Source organism: Pseudopodoces humilis, chromosome 2 (genome assembly GCF_049639895.1).
Source record: "Pseudopodoces humilis isolate 2021_Gansu_Grassland_sample_001 chromosome 2, ASM4963989v1, whole genome shotgun sequence".
NCBI classification, from domain to species: domain Eukaryota; kingdom Metazoa; phylum Chordata; class Aves; order Passeriformes; family Paridae; genus Pseudopodoces; species Pseudopodoces humilis.
Genome location: NC_142201.1, coordinates 99094298 through 99103383, shown reverse-complemented (window position 1 = coordinate 99103383; position 9086 = coordinate 99094298).

Genomic DNA, 9086 nt, shown 5'->3' with positions numbered 1-9086 from the left:
GGAGAAGTACCGCCACAGGTACCCGATGTGCGGTCGCTTCCCTCTCCTGGGTGGAGGCTGCGGGTCCCTCCCAGCCTCCCTGCCGGGTCATTTAGGGTGAGTTACTGTCCCAGTGGTTTCTGAGTGTGATCCAAGCCCAGGTCTGTCAGGGTTTCATATCTGTTAAGGGCTTTGTAGACCTTCGTGTTCCGTGTTTTCCCTAAGAGGAATAGAAGCGTCCTGTTGCCAGCTTGTAAATGTGGGAATATGTATATACAAGTATACACCTGGAAAGGACATATACACACTAGACTATAACTATATATACTGAAAAATTCCCTTTTCTCATTGCCACAGAAGATACTGTATTTAAATCCACATTGTTGTCACTCTGAAAATGCACTGGTAATTCTCTGGATCTCTTCAAAGGACCACTTTCAAGACTTCTCTGTTCGTCAGTCATGCTGAGGTTTTATCTAAAAATACAGTTCATAGATTTCTGTGATTACTTGTGTACTTTGCTTTTAAACCAGATAGATCACTGCAGATGTGTGGAGGCAGATAAGCTTGACACAGCTTTCCCCTGGAGGGATATCCCTTGAATGGGCTGTGATAAGCTTATCTCAACCCTCTCCTGGAGAGATACCCCTTAGATGGAGCCATGTCACGCTGAGGGCTCCAGCTATCCCACCATGCCTTGATGACTATGTTAATTCTTTGGTTTTCCCCCCTGGTACCACCCTGGATTTCCCCCATAAAAACCCCAGCTCCTGCCCAGTTCAGGGGGGAGCTGCTGTCCCTGGCTACCCTTCACAGAGCTGCTGGACAATAAAGGCTGTCTCTGTGGAATCACCACGCAACACTCCTGTCTCTCTGTCTCTGAGTCAGCCTGGGATAACCTCACAAGCTGAGCTGAAATCACTGAGCTGAAATCACTGAGCTGAAATCACTGAACTGAATTCACTGAACAGATCACTTGCAGCCACAGACTGCTCCTTGCTGAGGTTACCTGGTGGCCAGGGATTGCCAGAAACCCCCCAAAAGCTGTCTCCTGGGACACCTCTCTCCGGGAGAGGCATCCCAGACCAATGGACCTGGCCTGGCCACCACACAGATGTGCTTGAGGGACATCTTGTATGCAAATTCCTAGATGGTTTGCCAGTTCATTTCATCTTTCTCAGAACTCAAAGATCATATATGGCATATTGTTAAGTCATTTTCCCTTTGGATGTTTATAGCCAGGTTTAGAAGTCAATACATCTCAGATTATTATGAATTTTAAAACATTTGAAGGAGTCCTAGCTGCCTTAAAACTAGCTGGGATCAGTTTTTTACTAAAAAAAAAAACAAAATCCTTGAGGTTCATAATAGCATTGGAAAATTATTTCAAGCACTGTTGTGTTTTGCTACCAACTTTTTTGATTTAAAAACAAAGTTATTTGTTTGGCTGATACAGATTTTTTTCCAAGTGAATTTATTCTTCCAGGCAATAACTGATTTTTCTCTGCATCTATAGTTAAGTTGAGCTGAACAATACATTATGAAATGGAGAAGTTGCCTTGAATCTCCATGGCATCTGAGATTCAACTTTTCCTTCCTGTAAAGCTGATGGTATGCAAAATAAAAGAGCACAATCCAGACCTAGGATAAATATAATGAGAATTTTAAACCATTTTTTGTAATCCATATGCTTTTAACTTTCTCCTATGTTGCTAATATGAGAGAGTTCAAGGTTGTTCAAATAATCTTGGATCTCAAGTGATGTCCAGCCAAAGGAGGAGGGAAAATTTAGAAAGGTGTTACTAGTTTTCTGGAGTGGATAGTCTCCTACTGTCTCAGAAATGGTGTATGGCTAATAAGGGAGAAACCTCTCTAAACTGATGAGAATCATATGTTGAATACCACCCATAGGTACTGAAAAGGTCTTCTATCTTTTTCCCACACCTTTGCAAATTTTCTTAGCTTGTCAGACTCTAAAGTAATTTTGAAATGCAGCAGTTGTATATCTACACAGCTAAGGAAAGGCTCCAGGATCCATACCACCTCTTTTCCAATGAAATTAGCAGGATGTGAGGGAAACATAACTAATTCTGTCCTTAGTAAATTATGCATCACCTTTCTGACATGCTTTGTGCTGGTTTATTAGCTAATATTGTATACACAGTGACAGCATTGTGAAGTGACTGGGCAACCTAGAATTTTAGCAAATGCAGTAATTGCATTCTAACTCTGAAGCCTAACAATACATATTTCAAGATTCTGGTACCCAGAATACGAATAACATCCAGTGCATTAAAATTTTATATTTATTTTGGCTAAATCATAGCAACTTGCATGTTCATGAAATTACTTTTTGAACTAGAACTGTGTTTTCTCTGGCATCATTAATTTGCCATGTTGCAAAGTTTTATTTCCTCATCTGGAGAATAAGAAATTGGAAAGAGAACAGTTTAGCTGAACATAAAGCTTTCAAAATGTTGTTATCTTCAAGTCAGGGCTAGGTGCTTTTCTAACCTCTTTTCTTCTGAGTGAAACTATTTAATAAATCAAAGAAGAAAACAGGTAAAATTGTGCAGTGTTGTTCCAAAAAGTAGGTAAATTATTTTTGAATAAATACAATCATTAAATGCTTCTCATTGCTTTATGACCACTTGAAATACCAGATTTGGGCAATTTTAAAAAATCATTACTATTCAGTATCACTGATCAATTTTCAAATAAACCTAGAAGGGGAAAAAAGTACATTAAGTTAGAATAGTTGTCTTTGCAGCAACTTAAGAGTTCCTCTGCTTTGTGAATCCCCAAAGTGGTAGTGCTCTATACTCTGCTTTCATGAAATGCTGTCTAAAATCTGAGTTACAGCTGTTTTCTGACTTCATTTCTCAGCAGTGAATATTTTCTTTTTATTTTTCTCGCTCATATGTAAAATCCATCTGTCATTTGCCCATTAACTCAGTCTTCGGAGCTGCCCTGAAACTGAAACTACTTCACAACTGAAAGTAGGAGGAGAAAGCAGTGGCTTGCACATGGGTAATTTATTAGATAACTTTGCTAGAACACCATCCATTTGGTATCTCATTGGCTTACAAAAATGATTTAAGTTACTTAGCTTCTTCTGCCAAGTTTCTTGGGCTTATAAGGGCATTATATTTTTTATGGGTTTTTCATTCTGTAGTTATGGAAAAGAATCCAGTACTGATGTTAAAAACATTTGAGAAAATATAAGATGTACTAGAGAAGCGAAGGGAATAACAAAAATTTTAAGCTTCCTTCACCCCTTTTAGCATTAACCTAGGTACCATCCACCCATAAATTTAATGCAGGTCAAAAGAAAAAAAAAAAAATAACAGAGGAGGAGAATGGAAGTGTACCATTATTTTTATATTCAAGTGTCTTAGAAAATTATGTCTTCCCTGCACAATATGGTGTGGTTTAGAAATTCTCAGACTACCTGTGAATTAGTGGTTTGCATAGCTGTGGCCGGTGGTCCCCCAGTTCCCATGGCAGTGCTCCCACCTCAGACTGTCCAGCTCCCAGGCCAGGCTAATTCAGCACTACCTCGGGTGTTTCTGCAGAGTGCTGCATTGCACAGCACAAAATGCCACTGTGGCTGTATGTGCAATGCAGCAGGACTGACAGCTACAACAAGTTCTGCCAAGGAGCACCAAAGTAATTGAATTTCCTTCTATTATAATCCATTTAGATAAAACATATAGCAGAAGTAGCTTAAAAAAAAAAAAAAGGTTTAGATAAACAGGATTTCTCAAAGGCCACAGGACTTTTTTTATATATCAGCAGAAAAAATTTAAGTTCACAATTTTTTTTAATATTCTTAAACTGTGATATCTTGCATCTACTAAAATAACATTGTTTCCCCCTCCCCCTTAAAGTCCCATTAAATCTAGTTCATCAGCAAAATCTTCATGGCTAGAGACCCAACTTATTAATATCTCTTGGGCTTGGATCAGACTAATCAGAAATGGAACTCTGCATGTTAATTAAGCCTGATTCTCAAACCAGCATTCTAAGTCAGCAGCAGTTCTGTCCAAACCAAGATTGTAAGCTGAGTTTCAAACTGCCAAAATGAACATTTTGACAATTTTAAAGCTTTATTATGAAAACATATTCAAGGCAAGGAGGTAAATGAAAACAAATGTTCTTCAAAAATACTAGCTCACTGGAATTTATAGCTGAGCCAGATTTCTTTCTCTGTCTTCTCAGTGGAAGCAACAAGTGTGTAGCAATATTCTCTTAAGACATCTCTTCAAAGTCCAGCTGGTCTCTTAACCAGGAGGTTAAGATCTAATTTTGGATGAGAAAAGCATGTGCATATCTTTACTTGATCTGCCTTTACTTGATTTGAATGAGAACTCAAGTCCTGGTTATTGGTGTTTGTCAAATTTACGCCAAATTTGTGAGAATAAAATTATTAAGATTAGTATTCCTCTTTCACAGTGTTTTTCTGTTTTCCCTGCATACCAGAGGTGATGACAGGACCTCGTTTGGCTGATGGAGTCTCTATGTATTACAGCTACTAACAGTATTTACATAAGCCTTGTACCCTTCATGAAAGATGCACTGCACATTTCCCTCTTGCTGTGACCCTTGTGATTGTTTAATCTGATTTTGTTCTTATTTTCTCCTAAAAACTTTCTCTGTCTCTTAAAACATGATTACATGGGCCAACACACCCATTCTTTCCTTCTCAACTGCTTTCAGGCATTTGAAAAGAAAATGTGACTTAAAGTAGACGTGGTGGCCAATAAAGATTGATGACTCAGGTCTGCTCAGCAGTAGAGATGACCTGACAGTCTCAGGATTTTTCCTTCCCACGTGGAACTGAGCTGTGGTTTATATTTTGCTGTTTCTTCTTTGCTCTGGAGGGACTTGTACCAACCAACAGAAAGGGGTCAAGGCTGTGGAGACAAAAGGAGCGTCATGTATTGTTTTGGGGCATGTAGTGATGTTTTCTTTCTAGCACTTCATTGCAAAGTTTGTCTCTTTTCCATGTCTCTACCAATGCTTATTCTGTTCCTATACTCCTCACCCTGTTATTCCAATTTGAAAATTCTGAGAGTGTTTCTGCAAGAATTCTACAATGTTACACTGTCTGAACCCTCTTTCTTCAGCAGCTGGTCTCCTGAACTCTGCAGATGCTGATAAAACTGCAGCTCATTTCTGCTCATCCTGATAAGTCTGAACCATGTCCTGCAAGCCCCATAATGCAACTCTGAAAGCAACTCTGCAGTGCTGTTTAGTCCTGGTCTTCTAAACAGTGAGGTTCTATTAAGTCCTGATGCTGAGTCACGGGATATACCATCAGATGAAAAAGTGAGAGTACTCAGACAGCTGTGGAGTGGAGAGGATGCCTTCTCTCTCTTATTCTCTGGAAAGGACTTATTATTTCCTAAGTAGAACAAGGAATCCTGCTTGTTCCTGTGTCTTTGTTTTTGTCAATGTCTGAACTTTTTAACAAACTAAGCTAAAATCAGCATTCAAATCAGCAGAGAAAATAAGACCTTTGTTTCACAACCTTGTCCCTTTTTCTAATGTATTCGGATCAAATTCTGCAATTCGTTTGCAAAAACTCTCACCACACATAACTTTTTGTTATGAGTTTGTGTGCATGCATTCCTCCCTCTTCCAAGCAGGAGAAGGGGCAGTGTTGGTAGCATTACCCCAAGTCTTCTTCACAGAAGGATCTGCTTGAGTCTGTTCCTCCCAGTCAGGACAGGTCAGCTCACGTCTCTTAGCCAGCCTGACTGATGAGTTTTCCCGTGATGCAGAGTGAAAGAGAGTGTGTTGTGTGTTGTGTCAAAGCAGACCAAACTGTGCTCAATATCAGGCTGGATACACCCACAGTGCAATGAGCATGTCTGCAGAGGTGACTTCTGACAACTCTGCTGCCTGAGCTGTGCAGACTGTGAGTTAATGGAGTCAGGACCAACTGGGGCAGAAATACAAGAGCAAAGCAAAAGAGACACCAGAAACCCACAGGAGCAAGATTATCTCATGTGCCTCCAGAGGCTCTTCTACTTGGATGTCAGCAGCTGATGATTCAAGTTTTTCCTGCTGCCCTTCTGGTCCACTCTTGCCAGCCATAACAATGCCACTTAAAAAACTTTAAGGAGAAATATGTTTCCTGGAAGAAAATCATTCTCTTTCTTGAAGAGCAACACCAAAATTCCATGCAAGAGGCCTGACACAAGAAAGTCAGCTTACATTAGCACTATGTTGTCAGTGCTTCCCAACCCTGTGTGAACTTCCAGCCTGGCAAGGCCTATCTGCCTGGGACTGAAACAGAAGTAAGAAATCCCTCGATCTCTGACCTGTATTTCCTTGCTGACCTTGAAAATCTATGAAAATCTCATAGCTTGAAATTTTTATACTGCCTCCCAGCTCATGACATCAACATGTGCAGATACCAGATCTGACCAACTTCTGTCACTTAAGTCCAGATTTCCACTATGAAAGATCTCCATTTAGGCCTGGGAGAGGACAACCCAGGTGATGCCCTGGTGTATAACTTCTTCAACCCAAATTTGATGAGAGAGAGGCAGAGATCAGAGACCCTGTAGGTGTCTAGTCAGAACACTGAAGGATAGCTATGGACTTCACATCCAGTGGCTTGGCTCTTTAATTCCTCTCTATGAGAAGGAATCATCCTAATTCTTAAGCTTCACTGCTGAAGAGTGGTGGTTAGGTGCTGCTGCCCTTGCTACCTTGATCTTCCTGATTCCCACACACAACATGTTTCTTGCACAAAATAGTCCTTCCCAGCTCTGGCTTTGCTTTGACCACAAGTCCAGCAAGTCAGAGGCTCCCCAAAGCTGCCCCTTGCTGGAAGCATTGAAGGTGATGAGCACATTGCTGCCCTACTCTTTCTGGTTCATCTGATGATGGCTGGATCCCAAGGCAGCTGTAAGTCACCCTTTTCTATCTGAGCAGTCAATGTCTCAAACTTGTGTACATTTGGGATTTTTTGTGTATTGGAACACAAACAATACAATTGGAAGTTTAAAAGTGAAAGTTTTCTGTAATGAAGATGGGTAGCTTGTATGAATACAGCCTGAGAAAGAGGAAGAGGATGGAGTGGAGAAAAACTAGAGTCCAGCCACTACCTAGATGCAAATTAGGCAAAACCTACAAGCGTAGACTTGTTAGATCAAGCACATGTAACCTTTAAAATCTCAGCTATGGAAAATGCTCAGCATAGCAAGATTATTGCCTTTCATTCATACCCTACATTGCCTTGTTTACTGGCCTTTTAGCATTAAACATTTTATTTAAAAGACTGGACAGTATGGCTCACGATTAACATGATCTAGTTCTCTGAGTGGAAGCAAATGAGCTGTGATGCTGAAGCTCTGGAAGAAACTGTCCCAAATGTCATTTTGCCATTCTAACATAACACGTAACACTAAACCAGTGATCTCCATGGATTTGTTTGAACAAGTGGTGGGGTTTTCCAGATGCAACACTACTTGCACCTCAGGGGATTGCTCCACCATAGATCTGCCATCAATAGGGAGAGCTACCATGGCCTCACAACTCTGACTATTTTAGATGGTGGTAACGGTGGCAGCGACTCATCGCTGTTTCAGGATTCTAATTCCTGGAGATCTGAGCTTAATTCAGTTGCAGATGTCAATTGTTGCTAATTCAGCTCTGCAGCAACAAGGTGGCTGATTCAGCAGGAAAGAGAATTCATTTTCTTCTAGACACATACTGGTATCTCTTTTCATGAGCTAAGCTATTTGTGATCCTCCCTACCTTGCAGAAGGAGGAGTGCCAGTTATAACTACTGTTCTTGCATTCCCAATGAGGTTTAATCGATGTTAGGGATGCCAGGAATTCTGAAGTCTTAGCTTTCATGCTTCTGTCCAAAACTGAGCTTTGGCAACTGACACCATCGAACATGCTACTGCTCTTAAAGTGTTCTGTTTTCCTCCTTTCCATCACTTTATCCCTGTCACTTCTTGAAATGCACTTGGGGAAGGAGGAAGTTAATCCACATAAAATACCCTGCATCAGCTGGGTGAATGGATAACATGCACAAAATAATAAAAAAATTATCCTCTCTAGAAAGTCTAATCAGTAGATTTTACTTCATCTTTACAGAGAAGATGGAATAATCTCATGAGACTACATTGCTGAGTTAAAGCTTCCATTCTTTCAAAGGTGGAAGATTCTGTTCAAGTAAAGAAAATTGATGGAATCTGCATCACAAAAAGGAGTCTAGAAATTAAGGACATAAAAATTCCTGTATGAAAAGTTGTATTAGTAAAAGCCTGGAAAAGAATATATATAGCTTTACAGAAGAGGAGAAGATTCTGTTCCTTAAGAATATTTGACAAAGTTTATTTTTATTGCAAGAGGATATACTACCCAGGATACTACTTGTAAAAACAAACATCTGAGGGACTTTATCTTCAGTAAACCTCAGTAAAAACAAACACTGGCACTTCAAGAGTGCTGGCTGCACTTGGTACAACAAAAGCTCTTTGTAATAAGCTTGTGCAATACATTCTCTGACTTTAAATATATGGCATACCTTAAGGATATCTGCTCATTAAAATGATTCTTGTCATACACTATATTGCACAAACTGACCCATGGCTTTATGAGTTTCCAAACTTGGAATGCCTTCAGCTCTCCAGAGCTGAACATCAAATGACAGGTAGTATCTATGGGGTGGAAATTGCTTCATGTCCTCCTGGAGGAAATTTGCTGCAGAAAACTGATTACAATGCTTGTTATTTCATCTGGAGTCACCAGGCCATTCTTCTGTATGTGGTGTAAACCTTTGCCTTTGGTTTTGCAAATGAGCTGAAGAACGACTCAGCTATTAGGGAGTGGATATAGTGAAAATGCCGACTTAGTATCACCAACAAAGCTTCCATCATATGGACAGTTCCACAGGTGAGAAAATTAAGGATTACTCTTTACCTTTTTGGATCATTTTCCCAGGCACAGGCCAGTGTCTCTGAATATGTTTGGATTCTCTTTTTATCAAAATACTGCTAACAAGGACTTTGGTGAGGTAAATATACTACTTAACTAACAAAAAAAATATAGTTACTTTTCATAGATCAGCAAAATAAAAT